Source organism: Camelus dromedarius, chromosome 22 (genome assembly GCF_036321535.1).
Source record: "Camelus dromedarius isolate mCamDro1 chromosome 22, mCamDro1.pat, whole genome shotgun sequence".
Classification (NCBI taxonomy): Eukaryota; Metazoa; Chordata; class Mammalia; order Artiodactyla; family Camelidae; genus Camelus; species Camelus dromedarius.
The window spans coordinates 29,126,757-29,140,586 of NC_087457.1; the positions used below are offsets into that span (position 1 = coordinate 29,126,757).

The 13,830-nt window shown below is 37.0% G+C and overlaps 1 protein-coding gene across 3 annotated transcripts in view; it reads right to left on the minus strand.

The window, feature by feature from the left end:
* TENM3 (teneurin transmembrane protein 3) overlaps nt 1-13,830 on the minus strand; it is a 2,090,952-nt gene that overhangs the window by 1,892,597 nt on the left and 184,525 nt on the right. The window lies entirely within an intron of this gene.

Sequence of the window (13,830 nt, forward strand, 5' to 3'; positions counted from 1 at the left end):
ATGTCTATGTACGTATCTTCTTTAGCACAGAAAGTTAAATATTATAGAAACTATTGAATAATTTATGGCATATTAACCATATTCAGTTTATTAAGTACACATTCATGTATCTGTGCTTTAAAGAATGTAACAGCAAATTAACAATATTTCAAAGAAGTGAAAATTGGAAACTATTAAAAACATAAAAATTATGTGAAGTGTCTAAAGAAGAAAGAAAATTATGTATCTGAAAGTTTAGGTTTGTACTAAAACTAGTATAAGACTAAATATTTAATGAAACAAAGGGCCATACCACAAAGATGGCCTTTTGAACAAAATAAAAACGATAGTATTCAGAAAACCAATTATGATGCAATGTGGGTCAACTTTCGACCTAGGAGAGAAGGAACGGTTACAGAGTTTGGCCAAACATGCATATACTGCAGAAAAGACAAATTTCTATCTTTTCCCTTTTTTTTACTTTTAGTTATAATTAGAGCAAAAGAGCGGGAGAAGGATGAGAAGGGGAAAAAAAATGGCTAAAACTTTCAAAGAAGACACCACAGGCCTTTCTTTCTGTAGGTTCAGGATGAGGAGAGGGCATTCTAAGATGGAGACTTGTGGGTGCCTGCATAAAAACCAAAGAAGTTAAAATTATTACTAACCCTAACCCTAACCCTTTTGAACCAAAACAAAATGTCTAATGTTTGTTTGAAACCAAACAAATGTTTAAGAAATATTCGGAATGGCGACATCCAACAAATTCACCTTACATACAATCAAAGCAGTTATCCAAGTATCGAGGCAGACACATGCACCTCCCCACTCACCTTCCCCTCCTCAACCAGTCTAGATCCCAGAACTCTCTTTGACTCTGTTTTATCGCAGATCTTCCCAAGGTAATCAATCCCATGATTCTAAGGGTTCTTCCTTTGAAATAAACATCCAATTCTGTTTTCACTGTTTTTCCATTGCTAACACTCTTACTCTGACTTTCCTCAGGTACTTCCATTGGGTCATGACAGGAAGCCGAATTCTTCGCCTTCAGTCACTCATTATTTCAACCTACACACCACTGAGACTGGCATTTTCATACTGACACTGAAGGCACTGAAAATATATATTACTCTTTGGCTCCCAAATCACCATATACTGTGGAAAAACAAGATGACAGTAAAAGCAATTCCAGATGACAGACAGATGATATACAGAGATATATGTACACCTGTGTATGGTTGTGTGCATGTGCTAATCAACTCAGAACATTTGGTAGTCATTTTATCAAAACTACTTAACACATTTAGCCACAAGAATATCACGATTTCTATGGAGACCTTAAACTAAGCAATTTGAAATAAATCATGGTGAACTTGTACATATAATCCATCGCATACCACAGCATAACCTTATTCAGCCTGGGGAAGAAATGAAATAGGTGGTGAGAAACAGGAATAGGCGGGAAGGTAGGCAGGTAGATAGAGTCATGGATACACAGATAGATAAGAAATATAATAGAGTGAAATAAAGAAAACGTTTATACTTATTTGCTTTTACAAAGAAGTCCTTCATTAATCTTGCACATGAAAGAAAATAGAGGACAGAAAGGATACTTTGGAAGGCAACAGCAGTTGACTTATAACTGTAGGATCAAGGAAGGTAATGGGAGTTTTGGGCTCAACCACAGATCTTTTCAAAGTCTGTGGAATAAACTACCTATTGAAATAAGAATTCCCATTTCATGGATCATTAATTTCTTTTTCAAGTGATTAAGGATATATTATAGAAGAAAGTCCTACTCAGACCAGGCAATAGGACATTATAAAATGCATTTTCTATGTATTAGGTCCCCAAAGGTTTTCTCTTGTCTGTTTTTGATCATCTCTAGTGCTCATGTCCACAGGGAAGAAAATTCTTCTTTCTAAGTGTTCTTAGTGACAGAAACATTTTTCATTATACTTAAATTTTTTATCTTTTAAAACTTCAGATCATTATTCCTTGTTCTAAGACCTTATCAGCTGAAATAAATCTTCCTTCTCTTTTATGGAAACCATTGTAAGTATTTATATATAGTTATCACATTCCCCCATTTATCATCATATCTCTGAGCCATACATGTTAAATATCCTGAATTTTCATGATTATATCATAGGCCTTTTTCTTTCTATCATTTTCATCATCCTTTAAGCTGACTCTAATTTTTCAATGTGTCTTTTCTGTTAAAAAAGACATAGGAGAGAAAAAAATGAGGGAAGTAATTAGAAGATATATTTTTGCTATAAAAGACATTTATATGTTGCTTAATAACTCAGCTATCTAATTTTCAATGAGAACATGAAAAGAATATATTAAACTGACTTTTGACTTACGTTAACATAAAAAAAAATTAGTGATTCCAGGTGTTTTATAACAGCATGTTACTTACTATCCAAGAAGACTTAAATATTAATAAATACTGGATTAACAGCATGATTAAAAATGTAAAAAGGAAGTGTAGCTGTGCATTGATTAGTAACTGGGGATTCCACCATTCCACCACAGACTGACTTCCATTTTTGGTGTCTGGGTTTTGAGTTTTTTCTTTTTTGTGTGTTTGTGTCTTAATAGCTGTAGTTATTATATTATAATAATAGTTATAATGGCTGTAAAACAGCCATTATAGTATTAAGTCTACTGAGTTAGCAAGGTTTGTATGCAGAGAAATGAGTAAACCAGAATAAACTTCTCTGAAGGTGTTTCAAATGTATTCTGAGCACACACAGCACAACTTTCACTTGAGGGCTATTTACCACGTGACAGCGTTCCTACAAAGATTGAAGCATTGTGCTGCTTACAGGAAATGCGATGGTGAGAAAGCATGTTATCTGCTCTCACAGTGCTTACATTCTAGTGGTAAAGACTGTAGCTAATTAGATAACCATCCAAAGAAATACTAAAGATTAATCATGACAGATGATTTGTAGGAACACGAGCTCACTCGGCTGTTCACTGTTCTTCTCATAGTTTTTCTCATGTTACAGCATTTGGAGCTGGGTCTACAGAGCTGCTTCACTGGAAGCTGGAAGCTCCTTAAGAATAGGGATCAGGTCCTCCATTTCTTCATATCCTTCAAGATGCCCAGTGCAGAGTCCAAAGCAGGTACTCAACAAATACGTGTTACATTGAGTGCAGGGGTGCTCACTGGGGATTTTTTTTTAAAAACAGAAACAAAGCAGAGTTTGTAGACCACCCTCATCAGAAATACCTTGGGTGCTTTTAAAAACCCCTATGAGAACTCTTGAATCTGTATCTTTGGTGGAAACTGGAGATCTAAAATTTCAATTAAGTTCCCAGGTGATTTTCTTGAATAATATTATTTTGGGAATCATTGGAGCAGAAGACATAAAGCATGTATTTAGAGAATAATTTACTACTTGAAAAGAAAAAAAAATAACTTTACATTTAAGACACGTAGTACACCAAGAATGAAAATAAAAGAAAAAAGAAAATAAAATTATTAACTTTGGGGGGGTACTCCTTGTATTACAGTTGAAGAGATTTTATGGGCTCACCCTACTATAGATCATGTGTCTTCCCAAGGCCCTCATGAGACTTTCCTATAATGTCTTTAAGGGAAGAAGCAAATGCTACTAACCACCTACATTTATTCAACATCCTTTCCCTCTTTCTCACGAACTGAGTGTGACTTTTGCTCTGGATGACAATGTGTCTGCATAAAAGTAGGACTCTCTCCTGGCTACTTTGCAGCAGGAAGTACCCACGTAAGCTGGCTGTGGTCAACAGGCTGAAGTCACGCAGCTGGATTCCTAGGAAATGTTTCTATAGGCATATCTCTTTGTCCTTTCCTCATGCCTCTTCTTTCTGCTAAGAATGTGGGCACACTGGATAGAGATGAAGTCACACATGCTCAGCGGCGAAGGAGGGAGACAATGGTACCCAGGACGTCGATAACAATGTGGAATGTATGTCAGATTTCCCATCACCAGACTCACTATTATGGGAGAAATATAAACTCCGTTATTATATAAACCAGCAGGATTGGATTTATGTCCTTGCGTTCTTACAGCTGTCCCTCAGCAAGACATCCTTGGAAGGCAGAATAATGGTCTTCTAAAGATGTCTCCATCCCTAATCCCTGGATAGATCATATTACATTGAGTTTGAAGATGAAATTAAAGTCAGTAATCAGCTGATAGGAGATTATCTGGATTATCTGAGTGGGACCAGTGCAATCATAAGGGTCCTTAAAAGGAAGAGGGAGGTAGAAGAAGCAGTTCGAGGGGGAGGCTATATGAGAAAAACTGACCATAGTGACTTACAGATGAATCTGAAATAGTCTAAAGTTGTCTCCTTAGCGATCATTTTACTGGTCTTGGTGTACCGTCCACTAGTTTCATAAAAGAGAAATGCATATTTATAAGCTATAATTTTATCTTTATATGACATCTGCTTAACCAAGAGTACAAGTTATGTTTTTATCTGGCAATGATTTTGATTTCTACCAGTCTCTCTCTCTTTAGAATAAGTATTAACAGAGATCTAGCTACTTTTCTGTGGCTAATTGGTTTATATTTCATTTATTTTCGGTGCATACTCACCACTGAAAACATTTAACATATAAGTATGAAGAAATATCGTTTTCACAGTTTGTTTTTCATTCAGCATTGCTAAGATTACACAGTGGTGAAAGATGTCATTTCCATAATAGCTTCATCAGTCACATGTCACAAGGGTTCTGTATTACTCACGTCTGGAGAAAAGTTATCATTCCTCTCTTTATGAGATCTAGTGATGGAAATGATCCTTTGTGAATGAAGATTGGTGGTGAACTCAGACACACGACCAAAAAAAAAGACAGGTTTTCCACTTCACTGCTAATGAACATAAAATTCAATAAAAATATCCTTCTTGTTTGGTTAGACTTAAATCATAAGCATTTAAAAGGCAGTTACATAGAAAAAAGGCACTTTGCCAAGAGTCTGGGAATGAGGACTCCAGTCCTGGGATTGCCACTGGCCAGTTACACTGCCCTGAGCCTGAGCTGTCACCTTTTAAATGAAAGGAGATAAACTCATGGTCTCTAGACTACCTTCCAGCTCTGTGACCATAAATGAACAATCACAGTGATGTGGATGTGGATAATTTCATTTATTTCAAGAGATGACAGGTAAACAGATGATAGACAGATTGATAGATATAAAGAGAGAGTTTCAGCAATTGTTTACAAAAATATGACTGTCCCTAATAGTCTATAATTTGACATTACGTAAAACTAGAATTTATGCCGTAAACATATACTAAAAACAACTGGGAAGTCCTAGTTCAGCATCCACATAATTTACTGTATCTTCTTCTGTTTCACAAAAACGTCAAGTTCATTCAAGTACTATTTAATTGGAAAACAGCCGCAAATTCTTTGTTTCTCCAGGCAAAACAGGAAAAAAAAATGTATGGATCCAAGTACAGTGTGGCAACAGATATAAATACATATAAATATAATTAGCAACAAACAAAAGATTGTACAGAGGCAATTAGAAAGGTGTACTTAAGTGCTGACTAGAATGTTAGAATATTATAAAAAGGAATATCAACAATTATTTCGATATAGAGAAAGAGTTGTCTGGTATCCTAACCAAATTCTAAATGTGGCCATGTACAATTTATCTATTTTCTTACTTCAGAGAGCACTGCTCAAACCAAAAAAAAAAAAAAAAAAAGTGCTTAATTAAAGTGCTAGAGCTTTTGCTGATTTTTCAAAGCTGCCAATTGATATGGTCATAAAATCGAGGCACATGGAATATAGGACCTTGTTGCATATTCTAAATTGTCACTTAACAAACTTGACAGATGGCGCCAACCTGAAGATTTTACTGGTAATGGGGCAACTGAAATCTTTGCTTCATTCAGAGAAACTAAAACATGTTAGATAAATCATTCTACCTATGAATTTAGCCGTCTTTTTGAAGGTTCTATTAATATTTCTAAATGACCAGGCCAAATTAATTAAGAAAATGTGTGAACAGAAGTATTAAACTTAGGAAATATTACTATGTAACCACAAATCCAAGGCTAACTGGAGGACACCTTCAATTTGCTCAGTCTCTGCCATGTGCCACTTAATTTACATGCGCCGTCAGTGATCTATAAAACGGAGATTAGTCAAAGAAAGGCCAGACCCACACAGAAAACCAGCGGTAGCGTTAGAATCCAAATCTATACGGTTTCCTTCATAACCTTTGGTCTTTCCTCTCCACTAAAATAAAACACTCTTTCTACTAAAGAAACATATTTTTAAGGCAAAATTATTGATTTTATTAATGACATCTTACTCTACTCCTTTAAAAATCAAAGTCCCTTCGGCTTCCTTCAGTTCTCCGGCTCTCCCTCCATTACTAAGCTCCCGCACTGGACTGAGTAACTCCAACCTAGCCTCAAAGTATGCTCTGACATAGCCAGTCTGCAAACAGGTTACAGCTTGTGTCCCCCACATCCTTACAAGAAAACTCAAGGAAAATGGCCTGGCTTCTCTTTCTCCAGTCCACTCACACACACACACCAATGCATCCATCAACACACGTTGGTACGGCTTTTTCTTCCTCATCTGCCCCTCAGTGGCAGTGATACTGCGACCTTCATTTTGTCAGTCCCAATGGCAATTTTTCTGCTTTTACCTTATTCAATCTCTCGACGTTACTCCACACATCTGACTACCTCCTTCTGCTGGAAACACTCAAGTGTTTGAGAGACTGCTCTCTTAATTCTCCTTTCATCTCACCTCTGGGTTATGCTTTTTTCTCCTCTTCCCCTGATCCTCTGCTGGAGGGCCTCAGGGTCAGTCCTGAGGTCTGCTCCATTGTCTATTACTGCTCTGCACTTAAATACCTCCTTATGATGTGTGTGGTCACACCATGGTCAGAGCCCTAGATCAAAATAGTGACAAGCTTACTTGACTTTTGCATTTAAAGGTCGAGTAATCCTTTCAAGTCAACTTGGCCAAGTGGAGCTCTTGATCTCCACCTTGAACTTGAGCTCTGGGTCTTTTCTTCATGCCCTTGATGATGCACCCCATATACAGCACATGGAGGGATATTAAAATGTGAATTAAATCGTCTCACCCCATTCATTTTTCAAATCTTCCACTCATTTCTCACTCTATGTAAAGTAAAATCCATGCTCTTTATCAAGTATCTACAACTACCTGCCCTCCCAAAGTAACAGCCTACTTTTTTCTTTGGAGCCAAGCTGCTATCTGCTCCAGTCCACTTTCTGTTCCTCAATGACTCTAAGATTTTTCTGTCTTTAAGATTTTGATATTTCTTATCCTTTTGCTGCATCTTTCCATTTCTGCTCTTTCAGTAAAATGCTACCTTCTTAGAGGCAGTGTCTTTCCCAATGACTCTCACTACATATTTTATTTCCTTTGTAACATTAATCATGATCTCAAACTACCTTACTTATTCGACTCATTATTTTATTTTATTTTCTCTTTTGTTTCCCTCACTGAAATGTAACCTAAACGAGGACCTTTGGACTGTCATTTCCCTGTGCTTGATACATGCTCAATTAATAACTGATTTAAATGAATAAAGAAAGCTTGAGAAAATTAACTTAAACCAAATGTTCTTCTTTGAAATTGGGTGTGTTTTCTTGTTTAAACAGTGTGTGTGCAGGTATTCAAGAACCTTGGGAAATTTAAAAGTATTTGAAGACCTGGGCCTAAATCTCAGTTATGGCTGACTGAATGGTCTTACCACAGCACCAATTGGGCTACCAATGGCAATTTGTTTTAAATTATGGAAAAATAATACATGCTAGTGGTGAGCATATGGGTTTAATGACGCTTGCCCAATCACAGAGTGCTAAGGTGAGCAGGGAAAATGAGGGCAGACCAGGAGCACTGAAGACAGACTACCAGGCCACCCAAACAGGCGAGAGCTTTCTTTACCTCTTAGTAATAAAAGTAAACCTTCTCCTCAAGCAATAACTCGGAGCTGAAAAGCTGCCAACCAAACAGTGTCAACTGCTGGTGGTTTTACAGAAGTACTGTATACTGCCATGTCGTAGTGGCATTAGGCTGTAAGTTGCTTTATTTACTTAAGGTTGTTCTGTTTCTATGAATTCATTTAAGTCTGCTGTAGCTATTTTGAGTATATGAAAAACATCACTCAAACGCCAAAAGACCGGAAACATTTGCTGTAAATGCCTGGTAAAGATTTGTGGAGACTGTTCCTCTAAAACTTTGCCTAAATATGTATAAAGGATCAGGAAGCCCACGTGACCCATAGAAATTACACAATGTATGACATTAAGCACTTAGGATCCTGGATTTTTTTTCATTTAAGTGTCTGATGTCCAGAGATAGTTTCAGTTCAGATTTCAGTGGATTTATATCAAGAAGTTAAAAAATTTGTGTACTGATTAGATGAATAATATTCTAAGAGTATGCTAACAAAGCAAAATCAGATAGCATGTTTGTGAACAAACAAAAACAAAATAAAATCACATGAAGAAATCAACAATCATGAGATGAGGTAGAAAAGAGAAACATTTGAAGGAAAGATGTCAGCTGTTGTTCTCTAAGATCCTAGAGAGGTAAATACTATGTAAACATTAATAAAGTGAATTATCCATTAGCATCTGCTTTTCTCTTAGAAATAAAAATTCATGACTATGAATAACCATGTACCCTACGCCTAAAACTCAACATTCATCTAAAAATAAATTTGTAATTTTGAAAATGTCAAAAAGGGAGGGACAGAGAACACATCTGTGTCGTCATTGGCTAAGGGCTGACTGTGGATGGACACTAGGGGATTTTGGGGGTTGATTGATCATTGTGGTTGTTATGATTGTATGTATTTGTTAAAATTAATTAAACTGCAACTAAGAGTGAATTTTACTGATGTAAATTATACCTCAATGAAACCAACTTAAAATAATCACATGAAACAACTGAAATAAACCACAAACCAGCATATACTTCTTAGAAATATGACTTCCACTGTATACACCTAGAAAAAAATTATGAAGTTATGTGTAAGTTGCCTTTGGCTACAATACCCTCTAATCAGTACATTTTCTCACAGCATGTGTGATCAACTGTTTGTTATAGGTATAATGACTCCAATTAATAATTTTATATATGAATGACAACCAACATCCACATAAAATTTACATTTTTCTAATTTTATGAGTATATGGCTAAACTAAAAAAAAAATCCAAATTAATCTAATTTGTTTTTATAAATATTTGTTTTGATCACCTGTCTATTTTCTTAGTCTAAAAAAGTCAGAATATATATAATGAATAGAAATATACCCTATGCCAAATGTGAATAGTTCTGACAGAATATATTCATTCTGCAGATAGAAATGAATTTTTCAGATATATGCCCATGGATGGGATTGCGGGGCCATATGGTAGCTATGTTCTTAGTTTTTTAAGAAACTTCTGGACTGTTTTCCACAGTGGCTGCACCAGACTGCATTCCCACCAGCAGTGTAGGAGGGCCCCCTTTCTCCACACCCTCCCCAGCATGTATTATTTGTAGATTCTCTGATGATAGCCATTCTGACAGGTGAGCAGTGATACCTCACTGTAGTTTTGATTTACATTTCTCTAATAATTAGCGATGTGATACATCCTTTTATGTGCTTGTTGGTCATCTGTATGTCTTCTTTGGAGAAATGTCTGTTTAGGTTTTCCACCCATTTTTTGATTGGGTTGTTTGTGTTTTTGACATTGAGTTGAATGAGCTGTCTGTGTATTTTGGAAGCTAAGCCCTTGTGGTTTCTTTGCAAATATTTTCTCCTAGTTCATAGGTTTTCTTTTTTGTTGTCTGTGGTTTTCTAAGCTGTGTAAAAGCTTATAAGTTTAGTTTGGCCCCATTTGTTTATTTTTGCTTTTACTTCTTTTGCCTTGGGAGACTGACCTAAGAAAATACTCCTGTGATTTATGTTCCAGAATATTCTGCCTACATTCTCTTCCAGGAGTTTTAAGATGTCTGTTGTATTGTATTTTGTTATTTTTTCAGATTTTAATATTAAATTTCAAAATGTATGCCTAACAGTGATGGTTTATTGCTGAGCTCTATATGATTGATTACATTCTACAAATGGGAAATTCTTTAGTAAAAGAACATATCACAAGTCAGAATTTAACGGCAATCCTCAGAAACATTTGTGAGAAAGTTAACACAACTAGGTTCCTCAAATAGAGAATGAAAAATAATATGAATAATACAACTCTAGAGAAATTTATAACAAGGGACCGGTCCCTTAGAGTTCAGAAACATACATAATCAGAAAGAGAGAGGGGAAGAGAGGAAAGAAAAACAAAACCTTTTTTTTTAGACTGAATTTATTCTACTGTTCCTAGAGATTTCTATAAATCCCCTACCATCCACACAGTAAACACATGCTATATTTGGGGCTAATATTGACTCTGAATCACCATTTTGAATTCATTGTAAAACTGAAACCAAAATCACACATGCTAAAAAAAAAAATAAAATCCTAGTAAACAATTCCAAATAAGGGATTGAATAAAATAAATCAATCCATCTAACCATGACCTATTTTAGTACACACATCTGTACATCAAACATTTGCCTCTATGATTTTCCTGCTGCAAGAACATTTTCAAATCTTTGGCCCTTGAGATTTCTGTGCTGCTTAGCATGCAGCTAAATTGCATTCAAACAGCATTAGTATGATTTGGTAGACTAAACCCTGAGACGCTGTTCTCAAAAGAACAAGCTCTGTGTTTACTCATGAATTTACTGACTTCATGCACTTTAAATATGAGAAATGTGAAAACCTCTCTTTGGGGGGTTTTATGATAAGAGTTTGCTCTTCACATGGCTGAATAATATGTAAATACAAAAACTTTTCTTGCACTTTCTTTTGTGTCTGTGTGGAAGTTTTACATATGCAGGTACTGAATGACAAAACACAGCAATAGGCAACCCCATGGATCTACCAGGTTTCAGAGTAACTTCCACTGTCCATGGTTTTCAAGGCGGGAAAGCTAGAGCAGAAGTCACCTGACCACCAATGAATTAGATATTTATAAGGTAACTGCAATCCTTACATTTATAACCTTCCAAAGAAAATAAGTTTCTGTTGGCTATACAGAGTATGGACACAATGAAGTGTAAGTCACCATCCTGGCTCACCGGGGGATCCAATTTGACATTAAGGGAAGAAACACACCCTATCTGTGAAACGTTAATTTAGTGGCATCATTTAAATTAGAAAAGCAAAGAGGCATTTTTTCAAGAATTCAGTGGCTGGACACATTATTTGAGCCCTGGGGGCAGGAGGAGTTTTCAACAGGAGGTAACCTAATACTAAATGTAAGGAGAAATGTGGGTGAGGGAGCAGGCAGAACAGGTGTGGGTTTTGGATGTGGAAGAAAGGAGAGCAGAAACTCACCTGAGGTTTGGGGTGCAAGGGAGTTTTTGAGGAACCAGCACGAAAGTCTGGCTGCAGCAGTAGGCCTCATGGCCTAAGGGCATGGTTGTCTGACTTCTGTTGTAAAGGGATGTAACAGGAACCTATTTCTCTATGACATTATGCAGACTAATTTTAGAAGCTCAGAGCATAGAGGTCATAGAAGATGAGGACAGACGTCTTCCGTGTTACCCCAGCCAACGCTCCCCTTCTCCATCGACTTTAGGAGCTGTACATGCAGGGGTCACAGGGCACCAAGGTGGGCAGAGCACAGCACAGGATCAAGCAGACGACCCTAAGGACCCACGGAGATGGATAAGCCTGGGGAGTAGGTTTTGTGATTATCCAAGTATTTCATTTGGCTTGACAATGATGTTAAACAAAATTTGCTTTGGCAAGAAATGTGAGAATTTCTATCTACAATTTTTTGTCTTTCTAGTCTCCAGTATGTGCAACAGCCATGTCTGAAGGACAGAGAAGCTTCCACAGCCCCAGTGGGTGTCACACCAGCTGTTATTGCTCAAGGCAGCATTTCTTAGGCAGTAGCTAAAATAACGATCAGCCGCTTTCATTTTGTAAAATCATTTATGCCTCTGTGTGTGTGTGTCGTGAGGTGAAGGTGAGATTGAGTCTGGACGTTTATATTCATTTCATAATATAAATTAGTTGTGATAAAATCCAGAAGCCTTGGCTAAAGGGGCGAGATTTCTCCCACATCTACATTAAGGGGGTGCCGTCTACTCTTCAGTGTCCGTATATGATGGCAGATTCAATTGATAAAGAGTTTGTTCTAAGTGAAGTAAGCCAGAAAGAGAAAGAAAAATACCATATGATACCACTCACATGTGGAATATACATATTAAAAAAAAAGACAAATGAACTTATTTATAAAAACAAAAACAGACTCACAGACATAGAAAACAAACTTATGGTTACCAGGGGGGAAGCGGGTGGGAAGGGATAAACGGGGAGTTCGAGATTTGCAGATGCTGACTGGTGCATATAAAATAGATAAACAAGTTTATACTGTATAGCACAGGGAACTATATTTGATATCTTGTAGTAGCTTACAGAGAAAAAGAATATGAAAACGAATATATGTATGTCCATGTCTTACTGAAGCTCCATGCTGTACACCACAGATTGACAGAACACTGTAAACTGACTCTACTTCAATTAAAACAGAGACGAGTTCGTGGGACCACGTTCATCATAGGTGCTGATCTCTGCCTACAAAGCGCATTCTTTAAAGTCCGTCTTTTCTAATAATAACACCTACACTGGTTAGTATTCATCATATGCTTACCATATGCCAAGAGATACTCTAAGAAAGCTTATGAATTCCTTTACTTTATCAATTTACTTCATCAATTACCTTAATCCTTCAGAACTCTGTGTGTGTGTGTGTGTGTGTGTGTGTACATACACTAAAGAATACTGAGGGTAAGTTATTTTGCAAAGGTCCCATATGCAGAATATACGGAGCCGTATTTTCAACCCAGGGAGTCAATCTGAGCCAATACACTCAACTCGGACACAGCAATGCCTTTGTGTCCAGATTTCAATATTTCTTAAGCCATCATATCTATAAAATCGTGTGAAGCAGCCACAGGGTATTTTGTTGTTGTTACTCACAAATGAGATAATTAAAATGAAATAATATCTGGGGCTGGATGGGCTAACGGAGGTGGGGAAATGGGAAGAAGGCGATATATATGCTTCTTTTACACATGGATTTCAAACAGTAATGTCCATGGACTTCAACTAAAACGTGATTTGACGTCATCATCACTTCTGACCCAACAATTCCCATCAGTTATTCTGAGTTTTCCCATAAGTGGAGCACTGCCTGTTTCCACTGTCTGTTTTCAATGTACCTTATCTGTGCAGGAAAAAAATGCCCAGGTCTCAGCCAGCTCTAATCCTACACTGAAAATATTCTGAGGAACTGAAGACAAATATTTCCAGCTGCAACACTAACTTATGCTGGGAACTTGGGGAAAATCCTTCCTTTTCTAGGAACTCAGCTGTTTAAGATGTAAAGTTGTACCATATGAACCTAAGATTTTTTTTTCTAGCTTTATACCTATTACTTATGATACATTTAAAACCCTTCCGTGGTTTCATGGTTTCTTTTTAAAAAAGACCAAACTCCACAACACGGTTTACGAAGCCCTGCACCATTCTGTGGGTCACAGCCGGAAAATGTCGATCTTCTCTTTCAGTCTATACATCACTTCTCTCCATTCCTTAAAAGAGCCAGCTCCTCCTAGCCTGAGAGTCTTGGACATGCTGTTCCCTCTGCCTGGAGAGCCCTGCTCTCCTTCCTTCCCACCTGGGCTCAGGTAACTCCTGTGTATCCTTCAGTGCTCTCTCTGAAAGTCCTGAAGCAAGACTTTT